We start from the raw sequence: 24386 nt of genomic DNA, 5'->3' as shown, positions 1-24386 counted from the left end.
CCTCCCCCCACACTTAATATGTACATTGCCCTCAATGTACAAGCCCCCAATGTACAAAGATAGGTATTATAAAATAAAAATAATATAGGGAGAGAGGTGAAACTTCCTGTATGATGAATTCCTCGAACTAGAGTTTTAGAGAGTAATTGGTTCGAGAGTGGAGGAGGATATTTCGGCGGTCGTAGAGGTTCATTAGTCCATAAGTCCTACGCCAAAAGAATATTATATCTAGTGGTAGCTATGGTCGTGGTCGAACGAGACATGGCAGTCGTGGAGAACGTTTCCCGGTGGAGTTTTAGTTCCTATGTGATGATGAGCTTAAGAGCTCTATATAACTATGATAAAATCAGGAACTTTTTAGGGGATATTAGGAATAATAAGTACTCGAAAAGAAATAATCGAAATTAATAATTAAAAATAAAATTCTAAAATCTAACAAAAATAAAAAGTAGTTTCAATAAAAATTAAAAACATAAAATAATAAATAAATATTTCTAAACATCTTCATCGCTGGATGGTTCGCGAGGTACTGGCGATGAGATATGGAGGTGCTGACAAATCTGCTATAGAGTAGCATCAATGTTGTCAAATCGTTGAAAACACTGCTGCTTGAATAGGGTGAGGCGCTCAGAGATGTCAGCATATGAAGCCGCCGCATGAACTGGACGAGAGGGTGGTGGTGGTTGAGTCGGTAGGTCCTCGTGCTGTGGGGGGACATCATCAGGAATGTCCTCGTAGGCCTCCTCCTCGGTAGATTAGACGAGACGATATTGGGAAGGGTAGGTTTCTCGGTGCCTCTCGATCATCCTCAAGCTAAGCATGCTCGAGATGCCTTGTGGAGACATCTGGCCGATGAGGGTGAGGGATGATTCTTGGGCTGTAGTGTTGAGGAGCCCGAAGTGTCGCGCCAACCTAGTCACGTAGGGACCAATGGAGATGACCCCCTTCCGATGCCACTCGTCTGGTGCTAAATAGCAAAGGCGATGAAATAGGCAAGGTCGATGACGTGCTCTTACGACATGCACAATAAGAAGTAGACGTCGTGGGTGTTGACGACGCCAATGCTCTCTCGCCTCCCTGTAATCGTGTGAGCTAAAATAGCGTGTAAGTACCTCAGGGATGGTGGGAGAATTGATACCTTGGAGCGGCTAGGATTGTACGAGGCTGTGCTAGGAGCCAAAGTGTGCTAGCACTTTGAGGGAGAGAAATATATGTGGCGACTGAGAGCATGGAGTTCATTCTCCTCCCTAAACTCCTCTGTATATAAGCCTAGTGTAGCACCAAACTATGGGACGCTTAACTGGAGGATTAATCTGCCTAGGTGAAACTGGACCGTGCCGGGATCATCATACCTTGTCATTACGATCTGGAGATGGAACGTTGAGCAGAGTTTCATCGTGAGCTCGAGGTATGTCAGCTCGATAATCTCAAAGAACAGCTCCCACGAGTCTGTGGTTAAGAGAGCTCGAATCACATCAGCCATCTGGACTTGGTCTAGGGCAGCCCAGTCGATGCAGCAGGCCACTGCTAAAGGTCGGGCCCGAAGTATTTGGAAGAGCTCTTCTTGGGGCCCTCGTGGAAACTGTAAGAGAAGGTGACGAATTTCCACTGTTGGACCCGCGGAAGATGACACTCCCTTCCTCTTCTTCGAGGCTGGTACGGTGGTTTTCTTTCTTTTAAAGATGACATTGAAGGCCTGTAATATAAAGAATAATAATAATAGGTAAACATATTCTAAGTGGAAGTAAACTATTTCAGCCAAGACTACTAATATGAAGCAAACTCAACCACAAGAATAATAAGAATGAGAATAAAAATGTAATGGGTATAAGGTTTTCCTAATCTCAATTTAACATAAATTGTATGGTAACTAACCTAGGAATGAAATTTAAATGATAGACATTGGCATGATAATAGCATGAAAATAAGCATAGTAATGTCATGGATATGAGGTGTGTCTAACAATTTGATTTAATTCAAAATGTATAATAAAGAACCTAAAAATGCAAACTAAATGATAATGTAATGAACAAAAATGGAAACTAGTTCAAAATTAATAGAGATTTTTGTAATAATGAGCATTAATAATGAGTAAAATAGAAGTGAAAGGAGTAAACAAACGCTAAGGGAGAGAGATTGAGATTTAAAAACAAAGTTGGAGACGGCGCACGGGCGTGGCAGGGGGCCATGTGGAGTTGCAGCGGCTAGGGTTAGGGTTTTTAAATGGAGAAGAAAGTGAATACTGCAGGGTATTTATAGATTTTAGGGCACACGGCCATGGCACTCGCCCGTGTTCTCCAATTTCAGCCCGTGTGATTCGCGAATTTCAAATTTAGGCGCGTCTGACATTTAGTACATGCCCGTGTTCCTCGGGCGTGTGGGTTTACACGGCCGGGTGGCACGACCTTGTCTAGCTTCGTTCGCTTCTCCCACGCCCGTGTGTTCAATCCCCACGCCCATGTTATTTTAACAAGTTTGACCATGGGTGTTAGACACAGGCGTGTCGCATGCCCGTGCTAGTTTCTCAGTTTCAACCACGGGTCTTCCACTTGGGCATGTCGCACGTCCGTATTGTTTTGGCAGGCTCGACCATATGGCCCGTGTTAGGGAAATCTTTTGCCCTGTTTTCACATAGCCTTAAGCACGCCCGTGTGCTTGGCCGTGTCTCTGTGGAAATACTTGCATTTAAGATCTCTATTAGTAGGTTAGGAGTTAAATACCAAAATTTAAAGAAATTAATAATGTTAGTGCTTGAGTTGCTTCCCGAGAAGCACTTATTTATAGTCTAAGCTCGACTTACCCCTTCAATGAATGGTCATGATGGTTTGAGGAGTTTATACTCCCCATTCCTACTATCAATCTCATCAAAATAAGGTTTTAATCGGGTGTTGTTTACCTTAAAAGTGTCGAACTTAGGATGACTCACCTCCACCATACCGAATGGAAAAATACTGAGTACCGTAAAAGGGATTTCCTCATCCTGGCGTAATTTTGGTTTATCGTGTGTTCTCGATTTATGTGCTCGCCATTCGTCTAGCTTCTCTATCCGTAGCCTTCGTTCTTCATGAATATGTCCTCTATCATTTCTGGAACATGGCTCGTGAACTTCTTTGAAGCTCAATTTCTGCAAAGTCATATTGTCAGTTTTAGTAGATTGGTGTGGATCATTACCTTCAATGTTCGATGTGATGCCAGAATTGCGAGCTTAAAGGCTGATCGTTTCGTCTCCCACACGAAGTGTAAGCTCACCTGTGCCAACATCAATAATTGTTTTAGCAGTTGATAAAAAGGGACTCCCTAAAATCAAAGGGGTGTTATTATCCTCCTCTATGTCTAGAACAACGAAATCAACGGGAAATATGAACTTATCTACTTTCACTAGTACATCTTCAATAATACCCCTAGGAAATCTTATAGTTTTATCTGCCAATTGAATGCTCATCCTAGTTTGCTTAGGTTTCTCAAGACCTAGTTGCTTAAACATTTTGTAAGGCATGACGTTAATACTAGCCCCTAAATCAGCTAATGCATGACTTATATCTAAACTACCAATTAAGAAAGGAATTGTAAAACTCCCTGGATCTTTCAATTTGTGGGGTAGCTTATTTTGTAGAATAGCTGAGCATACTGCGTTTAGCTCCACATGCGACACTTCATCCAACTTCCGCTTATTTACTAAAAGCTCTTTTAAAAATTTCATTGCATTTGGCATCTGCGACAGAGCTTCAATAAACGGTAAGTTAACATGTAATTTTTTCAAAAGTTTGTCAACTAGGGTTTGGAAGAGGAAGAACGGCAAAGAAAATATTTTTCCAAAAAGAAAGAAATAAGAAAACCCCTAATTTTTCTAAAACCCTTAACTCAAAATTTTAATAAAACCCAACACTTAGCCAAAACTTGCAGCAAAACAAATCCAAAGCCACTGCAAGGATTCGAACTCAGGACCTTAAGTAGCCTAACACTCCTCTTAACCATTAGACCGGCAAGCCCATCCTGTTAAGTTTTTACCATCAATTCCTTATAAGCTTACTGACCTAAAGTCAGGCTTTACTCAAATAAAACCCAAAATTTAGCCCAAGTTAAAACTTGAACTTGCGACCTTCCAAACACACCCTAAAGCGCATAACCTCTTAAACCATATATATATATATATATATATATATATATATATATATATACACCAAAAAGAATCAAAACAAAAGTTTTGATACTTCCATGCTCAACAATCACAAAAGTCGAAATTACAAAAAATTGGGGGATTACAGCTCTACCTTCTAAAAGAAAATCCGTCATCGAATTTTACCTTATCAGAAAAGGTGAGGATACTGCTGTCGCATCGAATCCTCTAGCTCCCAAGTAACCTTCTTAGTGCTATGATTCCGGTACAGCACTATTACCAAGGGAATAAGCTTCCTACGTAAGACCTTAACGTCATGATCTAGAATTTGAACAGGCTCCTCCTCGAACGTCAGATCCGGTCTAATCTCAATCTCCTCCACGGGCACAACGTGCGTAGAATCAAAGTAGTAGCATCTCAACATCGAGACATGGAACACATCATGTATGCGGTCTAACTCTGGAGGCAGCTTTAATTGATATCTGACTGGCCCTACTCGCTTCAGAATCCAGTACGGCCCAATAAACCGAGGGCTCAGCTTACCCTTGCGATCGAACCTCAGAACCTTTTTCCATGACGAGATCCTAAGGAAAACCATGTCCCCCACAGAATACTCGATGTCCTTCCTCTTTAGATCAGCATAGGACTTCTGTCTATCAGAAGCCGCTTTCAGACGTTCTCGAATCAAACGGGCTTTATCCTCAATTTCTGATACCAAATCTGGACCCAGAACACGTCGCTCACTCAACTCAGTCCAGCACAAAGGTGTGCGACACTTACGACCATAAAGTGCCTCATACGGTGCTATCTATATACTAGACTGATAACTGTTGTTATAAGCGAACTCTGCTAGAAGCAAGTACTCCTCCCAACTGCCTCGGAAATCAATAATGCAGCCCCTCAACATGTCCTCTAGTATCTGGATCACCCTCTCTGACTGACCGTCTGTCTGAGGATGGAAAGCAATACAGAAGTCTAGACGAGAACCCAAAGCCTAATGAAGTTTCTGCCAAAATCGAGACGTAAAACGAGGATCCTTATCAGAAATGATCAAGACCGGTACCCCAGGTAGTCTCACTATCTCAGAAATGTACAGCTTGGCCAACTTCTGCAGAGAGAAGTCTGTCCTAACAGGGATGAAATGTGTGGTCTTGGTTAATCGGTCCACAATGACCCAAACAGAGACATTCTTAGTGGGTGTTAAGGGCAACCCACTAACGAAGTCCATCGTTACTCGCTCCCATTTCCACATCGGTATTTTAACTACCTGTAGCAAACCCGACGGTAATCTCACATTTCAATCCTGGCCACCAGTACAACTCTCGAAGCTCTTTATACATCTTGTTTCCACCAGGATGCATAGCGTAAGGACTACTATGCGCTTCCCTCATAGGTACACAGATCCTACCTTGGAAGCACAATACCCCATCATTATTCAGCTCAAAATATGTAGTAGTCCCAGTCTCAACATGACAAAATCGCATCTCAAGAGTCTTATCCCCTAACTGCTTAGCTCTAATCTGTTTAATCCATGTCGGCTTTACTTGTAGCTCTGCCAGAAGATTTCTGTCGTCATAAAGACTCAATCAAGTGAACATTGCTCTCAAATCAGTCACAGCCTTACGGCTTAGTGCATCGGCCACCACATTGGCTTTTCAGGGTGATACTTAATACTGCAGTCGTAGTCCTTGAGTAGCTCAAACCATCTACGCTGCCTGAGATTTAACTCCTTCTGAGTGAGGAGATATTTGAGGCTCTTGTGATCAGTGTAGATGGTACACTTCTCTCCATACAGATAATGCCTTCAAATCTTTAATGCGAAGGCAACTGCTGCCAACTCCCAATTATGCATTGGATAATTCGCCTTGTAAGTCTTAAGCTGTCGAGATGCATAAGCAACTACCTTACCGTCTTGCATCAAGACGTAACCCAAACCCATATGTAACGCATCACTGTAAACCACGAAGTCCCTACCAGGCTCAGGCTGTATCAGAACTGGAGCCTAAGTCAAAACTGTCTTAAGCTTCACAAAGCTCTCCTACTGAGCGTCAGTCCAAACAAAAGGAACTCCTTTACGCAACAACTTAGTCAACGGCGTTGCGATCAACGAGAACCCCTCTACAAAATGTCGATAATACCCTGCCAGTCCCAGAAATCTGTGGATTTTCGACACACTCTTCAGCTGCTTCCAATCCAACACAGCCTCAATCTTACGAGGATCCACTCGAATCCCCACTAATTTGGTTTAACTACTAATTTAGTCCCTTGTTATTTTTCTCTATTTTAAAATTAATCTTTTACGCTCTATTCAATTTAGTACGCAAAAATTACTTCTAATTAAACTAAATTCACCTAATCAAAATCTAATTCAACCCATAACTAACTTCATACATATTTTTAATAAATATTTACGGACTCGTTTTCCTAAGATAGAGGCCCTAAATTTACTTTTTTAGTGCCCGTGAAATATAGGTCGTTACATTTCTCCCCCCTTAATAAATTTCGTCCTCGAAATTTACCTGAGAATAAATGAGGGTACTGAGCTCTCATAGCTTCTTCCAGTTCCCAAGTCGCTTCTTCCACCTTATGACTTTTCCATAGCACTTTCACTAGAGAAACCCTTTTATTTCTTAAATCTTTTATCTCTCGTGCTAGAATTTCAATTGGTTCTTCTTCATAAGACAAATCTGGTTGAATCACAATATCTTCAATAGAAATGACATGAGAAGGATCTGATCTATATCTGCGTAGCATTGAAACATGGAAAACATCATGTATCTTCTGTAATTTTGGAGGTAAAGCTAATCGATAAGCAACTGGTCATATTCTTTCTACAATTTCATACGGTCCAATGTAACGAGGGCTTAATTTACCTTTCCGACCAAATCTCAACACTTTCTTCCACGAAGAAACTTTAAGAAATACCTTGTCTCCGACTGAATATTCAATATCTCAACGTTTCAAATCGGCATAAAACTTTTGTCTATCGAAGGCTACCTTCAAGTTATCTTTGATCTTCTTAATTGTTTCTTCTGTTTCTTGAATCAATTCTGGTCCAATCACTTTTCTTTCATTCAGTTCGGTCCAACACACAGGTGATCTACATCTTCGTCCATACAGTGTTTTATACGGAGCTATCTGAATACTTGATTGGAAACTATTATTATACACAGATTCAGCTAAAGATAAATAACGTTCCCAACCTGATTCAAAATCAATGATGCAAACCCGAAGCATATCTTCTAATATTTGAATTACCCGTTCGGATTGTCCGTCAGTCTATAGATGAAATGTTATGCTGAAATTAAGTCGTGTGCCTAGTGACTCATGTAACTGTCTCCAAAATCTTGATGTAAATCGAGGATCTCGATCTGAAATTATAGATGTTGGAATACCATGCAATCTAACAATTTCTCGAATATACACTTCTGCAAGCTTCTGCAATGACTAATCTGTTCTGACTGCTATAAAGTGAGCTGATTTTGTAAACCGATCAACTATTACCTAAATAGCATTCTTTTTACTCGCCAACAGTGGTAATCCCGTAATAAAATCCATAGTGATGCAATCTCATTTCCACTCAGGAATACTTATCGGCTAAAGTAACCCAGTAGGAACCTGATGTTCTGCCTTTACTCACTGACATGTAAGACATTTCCCAATATATTCAACTATATCTCTTTTCATTCCGGGCTACCAATACAGTTCTCGTAGATCACGATACATCTTTGTGCATCCCGGGTGTAAAGCAAACGAACTATCATGTACCTCTCGGAGTATTAACTCTTTCAATTTAGATATAACAGGAACACAAACTCGATCTTGGTACCTTAAGGATCCATATGCATCAATGCTGAAATTTTCTACCGTATCAGTCTGTATCATCTCTATTTTCTTCAACAATTTATCATCTTTCAATTGAGCTGATTTAATCTTTTCGAACATCACTGGTTTAACTTTCAATTCAGCTATCAAACTCTCATCATCACAGATATTGAGCCATGCAAACATTACTCTCAAATCAATTGCGGCTTTTCTACTCAAAGCGCCAGCCACTACATTAGCTTTTCGTGGATGATAATCTATGACATAATCATAATCTTTTAAAAGATCGATCCACCGTCTCTGTCACAAATTCAATTCTTCTTGGAAAATTAGATATTTTAAACTTTTATGATCCGTATAAATATAGCATTTCTCACCGTATAAGTAGTGTCTCCAAATCTTCAAGCCAAAAATCACTGCTGCTAGCTCCAAATCATGAATTGGATAGTTACGCTCGTGTGGTTTCAACTGACGAGATGCATAAGCTATTACTTTCCCCTCTTGCATCAGTACATAGCCCAAACCACTTAATGAAGCATCATATATACAATTAAATCCTTTCCCGATTCTGGTAACGTCAAAATTGGTGCCTCTGTCAACATTTGCTTCAACTTCTCAAAACTTTCTTGACACTGATCATCCCACATAAATGGTACATTCTTTTGTTGCAGTTTGGTCATCGGCAAAGCTATTTTTGAAAATCCATTTACAAATCTTCTATAATGCCAAGCTAAACCAAGAAAGCTACGTACCTCTGATACGTTTCTTGGTGGTTTCCACTGTACATTCGTTTCAATCTTCTTTGGATCAACTCGGATTCCATCTGCAGATACTACATGACCCAAGAATACAACCTTTGACAACCAAAATTCACATTTCCTGAGCTTTCCATATAATTGTTTTTCCCATAATATCTGTAGTACAATCCTGAGATGCTGATCATGCTCTAAATCTGACTTCAAATAGACTAGTATATCATTAATAAAAATTACTACAAACTGGTCTAAATACGGTTGAAAGATACGATTCATGAGATCCATAAAAGCAGTTGGAGCATTTGTCAACCCTAATGGCATTACTAAAAACTCATAGTGACCAAACCTTGTACGGAAAGCTGTCTTTGGAACATAGCTTTCTTTTACTTTCAACTGGTAGCAGCTTGATCTTAAATCAATCTTCGAAAATACAGAAGCTCCTCTCAACTGATCAAACAAATCATCAATGTGAGGAAGTGGATACTTATTCTTGATTGTCACCTTATTCAACTGTCTATAGTCAATGCAAAGTCGCATCGAGTCATCTTTCTTCTTAACAAATAATACTGGAGCTCCCCACAGTGATATGCTCAGTCAAATAAAACCACGATCTAATAAGTCTTGCAACTGTATCTTCAGCTCTTTTAACACTATAGGTGACATCCGATACAGAGGTATAGAGATTGGAGCTGTGCCCGGATAAACCTCAATAGTGAACTCGACCTCCCTATCTGGTAGCAAACCCGATAATTCTTTAGGAAATACATCAGGAAACTCACAAACTGTCTGAATTTTACCGCACTGGCTTCTAACTAAATCTAAATTAATAATATATGCCAATTATGCTGAACAACCCTGCTGAAGTAATTTACTAGCCTTTATTGCTGAAACAATTCGTGCTGGCCCACTAGTACGAATACCATTTACTTCAACCCGACCTTCACTCGCTGTCTGAATCCTGAATCTCTTTTTATAGCAGTCCAAAATCACTCCATGTTCAGATAACCAGTCCATTACCAATATTATATCAAAATCCCCAAATGGCATAATTAACAAGTCAACCGAAAAAGTTTTATTCTGTATAATCAACAAGCATCTTGGACAGACCTGATTCACTAACACTGTTTACCCCAACAGACTCGATACCTCAATAGACACTCTAGATATTTCAGATTTTAATTTTCCCAACTCAGCTAATTTTGAGTTAATATAAGAATGCGAAGATCCAGGATCAATTAAAGCATGAACAGGCTCAGAATATAATAGAAATATACCTGTTACCACATTATGAGCATCACTTTCTTCGCGGGTCTGACCACATATGCTCTAGCCGGCACCCTAGCTTTAGACTACTGGGTCACTATGTCATTCCCTCTTCTCGTACCTCTTCCTTTAGATACTGATCCACCTCTGCCCGATCCTCTGCCTCTAATGTCAAAAATCTTCCAAGCTATGGATCTTTTATGCTCCCTCAGTACTTTTAATAACTCATATTTATCATTGGGTTGCAAGTTGGAAGCAATAATCACTGGTAATATTGAATTGTCTCCGAGGAACACATACTTTAAGTGATCTGGTAATTGTTTCAGTTCCAATTTGGGAGGTTCTTCAATAGAGGATCTTTGTTTTAGTTCATCGTTTCTTTCAATACCCTCATACTTTTTTTATCTTGAGGAAGACTCGTTAGAGTTCAAATCAATTTTTGTCTTTCCTATCTCAGTGGTATTGTTATTAGCCTCTTCTTCTTGGACAAGACACAGTTCCAACGTGTCTTTATGAATGATTTCCTGAAGAGAATCTTGAATAGAATGATCAATAGACTCAAAAAAGTAACAAGAATCATCTTGTTCTCTAGAGAATCGCATGACATCATAAATTTTAAAAATCTCTTCGTCACCTACCCTAAGCACAAGTTTACCATCACCTACATATAGCTCTAGCAGTAGCTAAAAATGGGCGACCTAAAATTAAAGGTGCCTCAACATCTTCATCCATGTCAAGCACAACAAAATCAATAGGGAATATGAATTTATCTACTTTCACAAAGACATCTTCAATAATACCCTAGGATACTTAACAAATCTATCAGCTAATTGAAAACTCATCCTAGTGGGTTTTGGTTCCCCAAGACCAAGCTGCTTGAACATTTATAAGGCATAAAATTAATACTAGCACCTAAATCAGCTAATGCTTTCTCAATATTCAAACTACCAATTAAACAGGGAATAGTGAAACTTCCTGGGTCTTTCAACTTGGTTGGTAGCTTGTTTTGAAGAATAGTTGAACATTCCTCGTTGAGTTCCACAGTAGATAGCTCTTTGAACTTCCTTTTATTTGTTAGAAGCTCCTTCAGAAATTTAGCGTATATAGGCATCTGCGAAATAGCTTCAACAAAAGGTAAGTTAATATGTAGTTATTTAAAAAGTTTAAGAAATTTACCAAATTGTGCATCCATGCGGTCTTTCTTCAACTTTGCTGGATATGAGATCAGTGGTTTATATTCTTTAAGCACCGCTGTTACACTTACTTCGGGTTTTACCTCATCGTCCATTTCCTTATCAGATTCTTATGGCAACTTCTTTTTAGGTTCAGTTAACACTTTCCCATTCCTCAATGTAACCGCTTTTACATGCTCTCTTGGGTTGGGTTCAGTGTTACTAGGCAAACTACCTTGTTACCTTTCCGAAACTAGTTTAACAAGCTGCCAATTTAATTTTCGAGTCCTTGAATTGATGCTTGCTGATTTTTCAAAGTCGTCTTTGCGTTTTGGAAATGAGTCTCTGACACCGAAATAAAATTTTCAAACATCTCTTCAAGGTTCGATTTCTTTTCTTGCCGATAAAGTTACTGCTGAAAGCCCGAAGGAGGTGGTGGTCTTTGATTTCCTTGACCTCCCCAAGAGCAATTTCGGTGGGTCTTCCAACCTACATTGTAGCTATTACTGTAAGGACTGTTTTTGTTTTGAGATCTAGGATTATTACTCATATAATTCATTTGCTCATTTTCCATGATAGGACCTTAGGGTAAATTTTCTGAATTGCTCATTCCACCTCCACTTGTGTCACACTGCATCATCGGATGTACTTGCGTAGAACCACATAAACCATCAATCTTTCTATTTAAAAGTTCTACTTGATTTGACAACATGGTAATCGCATCAACGTTAAAAACATCGACTGCTTTTATTGGCTTTATCCTCATAACTTTCCACTTATAAATATTCAGTGACATTTCCTCTATGAACTCATAAGCCTCCTCAGGTGTTTTATTATTTAAAGTACCACCTGTAGCTGCATCGATCATTTGCCTAGTTGAAGGGTTCAAACCATTGTGGAAAGTTTGAACCTGTAGCTATAAAGGTAACCCATGGTGAGGGCACCTTCTCAATAGGTCCTTATACCTCTCCCATGCATCATATAAAGTTTCTAAATCCATTTGCATGAAGGATGAGATACTGTTCCTCAACTTAGCTGTCGTAGCTGGTGGGAAATATTTTAATAAAAACTTCTCGGTCATTTGGTCCCAAGTAGTGATGGACCCTCGTGGTAAGGAGTTCAACCACTGCTTAGCCTTATTTCTCAACAAGAAAGGCAATAGTCGTAGGAGAATAGCGTTGTCAGAAACGCCATTTATCTTGAAGGTATCACAGAACTCTAAGAAATTGGTCAAATGAGTATTTGGGTCTTCATCCTGCAAACCATCAAACTGAACAAACTGTTGAATCATTTGTATAGTGTTAAGTTTCAGTTCAAAATTATTTACAGCAATGGCAGGTCTAACAATACTCGATTCAGCCCCAGTGAGAGTGAGCTTAGCTTAATCGTACGTAGTACGAGGAGTAGGATTCTGATTGACAGGATTCGCGGCAACCACAGGAAGTAGCAGATTATTTCGATTTTCAGCCATCTCATCGGTAATATTGTTATCGTCCTCGTGCTCTTCCTCTATATAGTGTTTACGATTTCTGCAAGCTGTGCTTTCAATTTCACTGTCAAAAAGTAAAGGTCTTGATGGGTTTCTTCTAGTCATAAACTAAAGGAACTTGCCAGGAGCAAACAAAAGAAAAGTTAGTAAACAAAAATTAAAATTAAAATAAAATGCAATAAAAATAAAATTGGCTAAATTAATAAAAATCAAGCGTTCCTAATATCTCAGTCCTCGGCAACGGTGGCAAAAACTTGATGATTGTTTTATGATTCACTAAACTAGACTATGATCACGACTAAGGTAAGCGCACCTATCGAATGGTAGTATAGTTACAGTGAGTCGGGAATATCGTATCCACGAGGACTAAAAGTACTAGTAATAACTAAGGACTAAAAGTACTAGTAATAACTAACTTTTTATTATTTAGCCTAAATTAAAGGGATTTGTTTTAATCTAAAATTAACTAAACTAATTAACTAATGAATGCGACAGAGAGTGAAGGAAATAATCGAATAAACCAATGATAGAGACAATACCTAAAGAAGAATCCACCTAGACTTCACTTATTATTCTAACTCTGAATTAAATGATTTATTCACTTGTGTTGATCCGTAGAAATCCCTAAATTATGTTAATATCTCTTTCGAGACTAAGAACAACTGACTCTAAGTTGATTAATTGAAATCTCTTTCTAATTAAAACCCCTATTGTCCCATTAACTCAATCCATGGATTCCCTTATTAGATTTGACTCTAATCGGAAAATTTATGTCGTCCTATTTCTAGGATTGCAATCAACTCCGCTTAATTATGCTAGATCTACTCTTAAAAAGGGTCTTTTGCTCCACTGAATAAGCACATCAAACTTGAACTAATATCTTGAAAATATTAAGGCAAGAATTAGTAACACATAATTAAGAATAAGAATAAGTATTAATCATGTAATTCAAAAAATTAAATAATAAGATCCGTTATAGGTTTCATCTTCCCTAGGTATATAGGGAATTTAGCTCATAATTCTGGGAAAAACATCTCAAAAATATGAAAACAACAAAGCACAAAGAAATCCAAAAACTTCGAGAGAAATTGAAGGGGATATCTTCAGTCTTGAAGGAGATCCTACTTCCGAGTTGAATCCGTTGGCGTTCTTCGAGTAATTTCTACTTTCTACTCCGTGTGCCCCCTTAGGTCCTCTTCTAGTAAGTATTTATATACTTTAGAATGCTCAGAAACCCTAAAAATTGGCTTTTTTCGCGTGTTTGGGAACCAGGGAGTGATATCAACACGGGCTGCCACATGAGCGTGTGGCCAGCCCGTGTGGCTCACACGGGCGTGTGCTCAGCCCGTGTGGGGTTAGTTTTGGTTGTGTGGATCTTTAAATTAGCCCGTTTTGTTATTTTTTGGCCCGTTTTCTGCTCATTTTGTTCCCCTATGCTCTCCTGAGTATAAAACATGAAATTAAAGGATTAGGAGCATCTAATTCACTAAATTATATGATAAATCATCCAAAAATATGCTAAGTATGGGATTGAAATGTGTTACTTTTATGGTTTATCACCTTTAAAATGTATCACTACAAGTTCTATTCTTAATATGATGAGCAAGTATGAAAAGGAAAATTGCAACTTGCTCATCAATTAAAAAGTGTTTTGTGCACCTCAACTCTCTTTTTTTTTTAGTAATTTGCACAACTTAAAAAAAGTAGCTTTAAGACATTCTTAATACCTCAATACATGTTTGTTCATCACCATGGACTAAAGATCTAATCCTATCTCGTTATGCAGAAAATTTCAAAGTATATGATGTCATTTTAAGCCCATAAGAAATTAAAATTTTCTCCACAATTAGGTGAACAAAGGACTAATTTACTAGTGTCATCGTCTTAATCTGTTGACTTACTACACCCAATATCTTCCTTCATTCCCTAGACCCATTGAAGTTAAAACATCCACTCGTACTTCACCGAATATTAATATTGAAACAAGTCATTTTTTTACAAAATATCTGCAATTGTTTAATGATATACAAAGATATTTTCAATATCAAAATACAAGTTCTACCCAACAATATAGCATAAAAAAATAAAACCATTTATCTAATAAAGTCACAAATAGCAATAGTTAAAATTAATAGTACTAATCCTAGTGCAATCTTTTAAGCATGGTAAACTCAATAGCATCCAACAAAGAATTTTAATAATTTTAGACATCAATCAAAACAAATTTATCAAATGGCAGGCTCAACTACGTTATTAGTTAAAGATGCTTCAAAAAACTGTAGATTATGACTAAATATAATATAATTATAATCGAAACCAAGCAATTTGTTAACAAATGGGTTGAGGGTTTTTTTTTTCTTAGTAAAATAACCCTAACCAAAACCAAAAATATCAGCAGTTTTACATAAGGCAATGGTTCAATCTAATTTGAAATCCCTACTAGGACTTGGCAAGAAAGATATTTTTCTTTTAAAGACAAATTACGAGGCTGAACCTCCAAATTCGTAGACAATACCTCAATTTTATGTTTATGTGGTTAATATTGTATCATAGGTTCAAGCCGAGATAGTTTGAAACAAATAAAGTTTTGGGTTAAAATTTCATTCAGCATTCATAGTTTTACTTTTCTATTCAATATATATTTTTCTTTAAGCAATAAAATTATAAAATGCAAAAAACTTTTATATAATTTTGTCGAATAAAAAAATCATGACATATTTTGTTATTTTTTTAATTTATACCCCAAATTCTTATATGAGTTGACTTTTATTTAGAAAATTGAACAACTAGAGGACTAAATGAATATTTAACCATTAAGCTTTCAATCTTGGTTCTTATAGAAAATTACTCACAAACCACACTAAACTCTTCATCTTCCAATGAATCAAGTGAGTTTGGATCTATAAAATTGTCATTATTTTAAGCATATGAAGCATCATTACAACTGCTCATGGGTCAGGTCGGGTGGCCTGCCCGAATAGTGGGAGGATTTGGGTAAAAATGTAGGCTCAAAAAATGAATTTGGACAAAAAAAAAGTCTCGTCTAGAAAACAGGTCAGGTCTCGGGTAAGGTTTTTTCGTCCTGGACCCTGCCTAGCCTGAATATGTAAAAAAGAATGTTTTTTTTTACTCTTTTTGCTATTTTCTTGTTTTTTTCAATATTTTGTTACCACTTCATTATTTTGTTGTTATATAACTCTTGTTTTATTGTTAATTTTGTTATTATTTTAAAGGCATTTGCTTGTTAAGTTGCACTTATTTTAGTATTATTTAAGTATATATTTTTTAAAATTTATTTTCAGGAAATATTTATTTTAATGTTTTTAGTTTTTTTGTATTATATATATTTTAAAAAGTATATAATAAAATTAATATGGGTCGGGTCGGGTCGGGTTTAGGTTTTAACATTTTTATCTGGGTCAATCTTGAGAAAAAATTTAGACCCATTTTCAGGCCAAGTCAAACCCAAACTATAACGCCCCAAATTTTTTATTTCGGCATTTGTGAATTTTGACACAACTAGGTATTTGCTTCAGTGGTTAAGTGGAGTGTTGGTGTATTTGAGGTCCTGTGTTCAAATTCCTGCGTAGACAATATTTTTGTTCGGCTCTGAGAGAGAGAGTTTGAGTTGTATTAGACGTCTGAGTAGTCTGAGTAGTGGAGAGTTTGGTGGGGGGAATTAAGGGGAGTTGGGATAGGGGGTTATCAGGATTTTTCATTTGGGATTTCTTTTTGAAAAAATTATGTTCTCTCTTCTCCTTCTCTGTCAAAATTCCCATCTCACTCTCTCTATTTTTCTTTTCGAGTTTGTTTTCAACTTGCCTTCGGTTGTTCTACGTTGTTTTCACGGGTTTGGTATGTTTTCCTCATCCTTTTCATCGTAGAACTATAACGATTGATTAGTAATGTGTTTCTTCTGCTATTAATGAAGTAGAAAAAGATTTTGATCAGTGATTTTCGTATATCTGGTGTTAGCAGTGTTAACGGAAGTTCCTCTGACGATGGTAAGTCGAGTTTCCGCTAGTGCTCCATTGTCAAATTCGTTAGATTAATCTCTAAATTGGTATTGGATTCTATGTTGCAAGGTTTCAAAAAGTTTAGGGGTCGCTTTAGCATCAATTGGAACCAGGTGTGTATTTGATTACACAGAAAATGAGGTTTCGACGAAAGCCGAAAACCCCACTGTCGATGCCACACAGGCGTGTGGTCGTCCGTGTGCCCCAACACTGGCGTGTGGTCGACAAAGCCAGGCTGTGCGCATAAGACACGGCCGTGTGACAGCTAAGCAGGCCGTGTGACGGCTAAGTAGGTCGTGTGCGACACACGGGCTAGACTGATTTAGGTCGTGTGGGCCACATGAGCATGTGGGCCCATACAGGCTTGTGGGATTTTGGGCCAAGTCGTGTAATCTGCACAGCCAAGGCAAATTTTGGCCGTGTGGGCCCAAGCCACATGGGTGTGTGAGCCTATTTATCTGAAATGACTCCTAGGGTTGCACAGGTCGCCCAAGTTGACTATGAACCTACTGTAGGGTCGGTAAGCGTTACCTAGACCCCTAAATATATGATTCGAGTGTATGTGATGCATGATAAACTATGCATGATTACTGATATGTGGTTGTATATGTATGACTAATAGTTGCATAAAAGCATGTCATATCGTATGTTTGCATTGCATTGGGGGGGAAATGATGGTATTTGGAGGAAGGCTCTTAAGCCTAATTTACTGGCAACTCAGCTGCAAACTATTGTTTGTGCCGCATTCGGTACTATTTGGAGTATAGGGATGAGTGGGTTGATTTAATCCCCACATGGTGTGTAGGGTTGGACGGAGATGGTGTGTAGAGGCTGGTTGGGTAGGACTTTGCTACTTATTACTATATGCATGACTGTTACTATGATGGGCTACGGCTCTAATGCATAACTCATACTGAGTACTTAACCGAGTTGGGCTACGACCCAAACTGCTACTGGGACTGTTATGGGCTTATGCCCGGACTGCATCTGATTCTTTACTGCTAATTGACTGTATGCATGTTTCTATAGGGATTACACACTGAGTTACGAAAACTCACCCATTTCTATTGTAACTGTGCAGGTAATCCCCAGACTTGACGGATCGTACGACGGAGGACTCGACGGTAGCCACACGTTTTTTTCAATCGTTTTAATTTTAGTTTTGGTATTATTTCTTAATTATTTTTTGGGTTATTTGAGGTGTAAATTGGACTTTTTGGACTATTTACTTTTATTTTGGATTTTTTATTGCTATCATGGATTTAATAACTGCACAAATGGTTTTCTTTAAAACCAAAGGGTTTTCTAAGATGAACGGATTTACCTAACTACTTTAGATGTTTATAAATTAAATGTTTTCTAAAGCTTCTGCTACGAATCGAGTTTTAAACAATTGATTAAATAAGCAAACAATTTTGGAATCAATAAACATAAACAAATGAAAATGGTTTTATCGTAGCAACTTAGTTTTAGCACGTTATCATGTGGCACTGCTAGATTTGGCTATAACATCTAGGCCAAGTTTGGGGTGTTACACAAACCTAACAAATGGACCTACAATTTTGATTAAACCTGACGCGGTCCATGAGCACATCTAAGCATCATCTACACTAACAATAACGACAAAATTATAAGATTAAAAAAAAACCATAAACAATAAAAAAAGATAAACTCATTGACAAATGAACAAAACCCAAAAAAAAATCATAATCATAAAGCTATCATTGCAAGCAAAGTAACGTGAACATATAATTTATCTACAACAACTAACGTCAACCATGGAATTAAAATAAAAAAAATACAAACGGATTTTTTCAAAAAAATAATTTATTTCATAAAATTAGACAAAAATAAAGTAAAGAAATGGGTTTCAAATTCCTTACCTTGAATTGGCTTAGGTAGGAAAGAGAAGAGTAGATAGGGATTTCTATTATTTATTCAAAGCTCACAACAATTACTAAAATTTATCATGCTTTGCGGATAAATTCAAGTATTGGTATAACTTAGGAATTTTGTATAATCTAAGAGATTTTGGTAAATATGAGATATTTTGAGTATAATTCTTACAAAACACTTGTGTTAAATAAATATTATTTCTACATCAGTGATAAATATCACTTAATTTGTGTATAGCCTGTGTATAAAAAAAATATGATGTAGTAATTTACATATGTACCAAACACATGATTATTTGTAAGTTATATAATATTGATGTATTAAGTAATACAATACGTGAGTATCAACCCAACCAAATAAGGCCTAAATAAATGAACTTGAGTGATTGAATTAAGTTTAATTGTTTCTAATTATACATGTAAAGTATGTTCAAATAATCTTTATAATTAGCGAGTTTAACTAAATTGAGTGTAAATAAAGCACCTTAATTACAATCTTTAATTCTTATAAAGGAGTTAAAAATTGAAGGAATTATGCGGGTAATTAATCACAATGGTTTTCAATTAGAATTTTTAATATTTATTTTTAAATACGTAATTACACTTCACAAAATAGTAGAAATAGAATATCTTGCAATTACTTAATGATGTCGAAATAGGAGAATTTATCTTGGAAGTGAAAAAACTACTGAAACTTCGTAAAAACCTCACAAGGGCTTATATATAAAGAACAAGCAAGCCCCCAATGGATATTTACTATCAATGGGAAATTTTTTCTCATCTTAAATACCAAGGTGGATTTGTGCCAATGGAAACCATAAATTTCATACACAATAGAAGGATATTGCAGATCTATCTTTTTTAGATAGTAAACGGACAAATCTCATTCTATTCATTGGTACAGGTTGTTGATACTAAAAAAGTTGTTTCTTTTTTTTTCTCAACCCATTATCTAAACAAGTCGCACATACACCCTAGTAAATCTTCCTTAGCGCTGAGGACATCCCCCAAGAGTAAAGAATTTCATGACATTTCTAATTAATTACGTTGTATTTCTAATAAATTGTTTAATAGTTAGCATATTAAATCATGTATAGACGGGTTTAGATCACTCCTAACCGGATGACTCAAATTAATTTTTTAAATAAATTAAATTAAATCAAACATTAACCCTTAGGTTTAAGTTAAGAATACCATACAATGCAACAAACACACTTTTAAAATACATTGCATATAATATTCTTCATGATAAAAAATCCAAAATATACAAACACATGTATCTAAGTGGTAAATTTGTTTTTTTAATAAATACTATGGTTTTCAAAATCAGATTAGATTCTTCAATTAAATCAGAAATCAAATATTCAGTTAGATCAATTTTCTTAAAATTAAAGAAATATTGAATGGGTACAAAATATCTAAATGAATAAAAATTATTTTAAAATAATTTGAAAATTTTAAAGTAGTTTAAATATTTAATTTTGTTATTATCTATAAAACGTATAATAATGTTTCTATTATTATTTATTTATATTTTAAGAAAAAATTAATTTATAATCAATTAAATCAAAATTTTAATTAATTCTACGTAACTCTTACAACATTCTTTAAAATAATTTAGCTATCAAACTTTTGTGTGGAATGAAATAAATGGAATAATTTGAATATATAAATATATACATTTATTATTCACGTGCTCATGTTCTATTTCAACACATCAACTTTTAAACTCCAGGGTCCTTTCATTGAAATGAAATCCAAGTATGTTGGACCACAATTATTATTCCTTTAACAATGCACATATTTATATCAACCTCTAAGAGTAAATTTGGATAGACGACCGAATATAAGATGATATGTTTAATTTATTTTTTATTTTATATTATAATATTGTTATAATATTTAATTTAACTATCATAACTATTATTTTTACATTAATAGTAAGTATATGCACCGCTCATTTAATCTCACCAGAAATTTTAAAATTTTGCTTCATTTGTAGTTTTAGGGTTCAATAATTTTTTAAATTTTCTATCTTTAAAACATATTTAAAAGATTAAGATACTTTTATGGGTAAATAAAGGGATATATCAAATTTATTTTAAATGTGCAATTTGATATTTAAAATTGGTTTGGTGTAATTATACATATAAAATTTTTATTGTGGTTTATATATACACATTAAACTTTAATCTCAATTCATATACGACGTCTTTGTCTGGATCTAAAGAAAAGAGGTACAAGAAGCAAAGAAAATACATTAAATTTGCTTCATATATATATGATCTTTCTTTCTTTTGGTTTACTTGAGCTTTTATGTTTCTGGGTTATAAAGTTACGCCTTAGAATATTCAAGAAATGTTTTTATTTGGTTTTGATATAAGTAATAAAATATTTAGCTTATGAAATCATGCCCTGAAATACAAAAAATGAACTTGCTCAAAATCCTTCCTCGAAAAGTAAGAGAGTTTAGGTAAAAAAATAAGATTTATTTAAAAAATAGATCAGGTTTCGAGTAAATTTTTTTGGTTCGATCCGGTTCAAATTTGTAAAAAAGAAAATTTATTACTATTTTTCCACTATTTTGTCATTGTTTTGTTGTTATTTAACTATTATATTGCTACTATTTTATTGTTATTATTTGAAAATTGTATAACTATTGTTTTTTGTTAATTTTGTTATTATTTTAGAGGCATTTGTTTGTTAAGTTGCACATATCTTAGTATTAATTTAAGTATAAAAACTTTTTAAATTTATTTTCAATTTATTGAGAAATATTTATTTTAGTATTTTTAGTGTATTTGATGTATAAAAATTTTTAAATTTATTTTTATATAAAAAATTAATACGAACGGGCCGAGCTAAGCTCAGGTTTTAACTTCTTATCCGGATCAAGATTTGGATAAAATTTTAAATATATTTTTCAAGTCAGGTTTAAGCCTATCAAACGGGTTTAAAATTTTGTTATGACTCGACTTGAACCCGACTCAGCCCATGTTCACTTCTAATAGGCATGCATGATGGCATCAAATAATACATCATCATCAATTGCCTCAGTAGTCCGACATAATCTCACAAGGATTGGAACTGAAGCCATTGAAAGAATCATTGCTTCTAATTGAGAAATTAAAAAAAAAAAAAGTTTTTAAAGGAAGATTTGAAGGGTTTGTTGATCATTGGTTTTTTTTTTTCCCCCGTTTTGCTGAATGATCAGTAAGTGAAATAGATAGTGAGGAAAATATAAATGTTGTTGATTTGTATGAACTGAAATTAAACAGTTTAGACAGCATGAAGCGAAAAATGCTACAATCCATGCTGATGATCATGTTGAGCTTCTGCAATTTTTTCCCCTTTGATGCCTAATACTTGAGGTTATTGCTTGTATCATGGAGAATTTCTTTGTTGTTTTACCTTTTAATAACTCTTAATAAAAGAAAATGGCTTATTATGTACCTTTACAATGTTAAAATTCGAGATATAATCACTTCATTTTAATTTGGCATAATTTAATTATCTACTTTTATAATTTTAAATAATAGTGACTTTAGAGACAAAATTTTGGAGGGCCTAATAAAATTTTAAAAAAGTTTAAGAGTTTAATGAATTTTTTTATTTTTAAAATTTAAGAGTTTAATTAAAATTTTCTAAATTAAAACAAGAAGTTTCAATTTTTAGTCAAACCAAGCTTGAAAACAAGTGATTGTAAAGGACAGCCACATCCAACAAAGCTAGAATAGGCACAACCCGCCTATGGACAGAAATCTCAACCGACCTAACACAAAGGGTCACAAGAGGCCAACAAAAAAACAAAATAGACTTTGTTCCAATCAACAAAAAAGAAACAAAAAAAACAAGTAGTAATTTCTTAAGTTTAGTTTGGATATTCAGTACATTTATCTCTAGTAAAGTTAAAAATAACAATGATAGTGAGATTAATTATTATTGTAATGAGATTAAATATTATAGCAGTGAAATTAGAAACAGCACTGAAATGTGTGTTTGAATTCAAACGCAATTATAACGATAATATGAGAATAAAAATTATTGTTAAGGACATTAGATTAATAATGATATATAATGAAAACTTTTTATTTTATTTTACTTTTACGAAATTATTAAAAACATATGAATTTATAAATTTATTTAAAATATTAAAATGTATCTTTCGATATATCATTATAAATATTTTAATTAATTATATAATCAATTTAAATTATTTATTAGATAAAATGATATTATAAGGTTGGGACAAAAATTAATTTAACTTTCAAAGATAAAAAGAAATATAATAAATAAAAGTATAGATTTTTTGTCAGTAAATTTTTTTGTGTTTTATGTTTTTGCTTTATTGTGCTAGACTAGAGGTAAAAGCTCTAGTTAGTTTAAAGACTTGTAGTTTAGATAGACGTTGCTTTTATCTCCAGTGATATTAAAAACAATGGTAGCAATGAATTAGTTACTGCAACAATGTGATTGGATACTGTAACAGTAAGATTAGAAATAATGGTGAAGTACGTATTTAGATTTAAGCATAGCATAACTATAAGCTGTGAGGTGAAAATAAAAATAATTATTAAGAATATTAGATTAAATAATGATATATAATAGAAATTTTTAAATTATACTTTTATTAAATTAAAAAATTATCTTTCGATATATTATTATAAATATTTTAATTAATTATATAATTAATTTAAATTATTTATTAGATAAAATAATTATTATTTAAATTAAAATATATGCATATAATAAAATTTTAATTTATTTGATATTTATACAATTAATAAATAAACTATTTTATTAAAATTATTTATTAAATAATTATTTTACTAATGAATTTTTATATTATTCATGTAATATTTATTTTTATTATTTAATACTAATTTTATGATAAAAATGTGTTTAATTATTATATAGAAATTTTAAAAGTTATAAGAAAATAAATTTTATATATTATTATGTAACAAATAATTTACTATAAATTCATTTCTTAATTAATACATTAACTCAGTTTTTCTAAAAAATTAAACTCAAAGTTTTATGAAAAACAAACATAAAATAAAGGACTAAAATGTAAAAAACCAATTTACTGAACTGTTCTTTTTCTTACCGGAGCTGTAACCTCCAGTCAAAAATTTGGTCAGTACGTTCCAAACACCTCCAAAATTGAGGTACGTTTCAGTCACATTTTTTTACCCCAAAGCAGTCAGTTAATCTTTTCTGCTTTATTGTGCTGAACATCGCCAACTGCTTTATTTTACCCCAACTGCACTAAACCGGCGTTAATCGCCAAACCACAGGAGGCACAGTGGTCTTCACCTCCAACTTCGGTCAGGATAGACATTGAACCATATGAGACCACTTGGCGATGTTCGAGACCAAAAACACTCCAACCACGAAAGCCTTTAGTGGAAACATACACCGTAAAACTGTTTTTGCGAGCTCGGAGCATTAGGAGGAGCCCATCAAGCCAAACAATGGAAATGCAGAGATGCAGCCAAGATCCATACTTAAAAACAAAACACAAGCACATAAAAAATAACAAAAGCAAAAAATAATAGTAGAGCCCATGGTGACCAGAGCAATGCTGATCATGGGCTTGAGGATGATGGAGGAAGATGGAACGGGTGGAAGAAGAAGCAACGTCAAGAGAGAAGAAAAAGCAAAATTACATCAAACGAAGAAAGTTCAATATTTATTATCAACATACTTTCTTTTGGGGGTTCGAAAGCAGTGAATGTGAAAATGAAGGATGGGAAAATTTCTTTTTAACTCCTTTAAAAAAAAGGGCCTTGCTAATTTAATTCTTTTTTGTCAAATTTGATTTGTTCATGAATAAATAAAACAGCTATAA

General features: G+C 34.8%; 1 non-coding gene across 1 annotated transcript; it reads left to right on the top strand.

The window, feature by feature from the left end:
• Positions 1-12058: 12058 nt before the first annotated feature.
• LOC128282242 (small nucleolar RNA R71) lies at positions 12059-12165 on the top strand. Its single transcript, XR_008272453.1, has one exon. It is a non-coding gene; the product is annotated as a small nucleolar RNA R71 (small nucleolar RNA).
• The last annotated feature ends 12221 nt before the right edge of the window (positions 12166-24386 follow it).

This window comes from Gossypium arboreum, chromosome 1 (genome assembly GCF_025698485.1).
Source record: "Gossypium arboreum isolate Shixiya-1 chromosome 1, ASM2569848v2, whole genome shotgun sequence".
NCBI lineage: Eukaryota > Viridiplantae > Streptophyta > Magnoliopsida > Malvales > Malvaceae > Gossypium > Gossypium arboreum.
The sequence above is the reverse complement of the archived record's forward strand: the minus strand, read 5'-3'. Positions and strand labels throughout refer to the sequence as shown.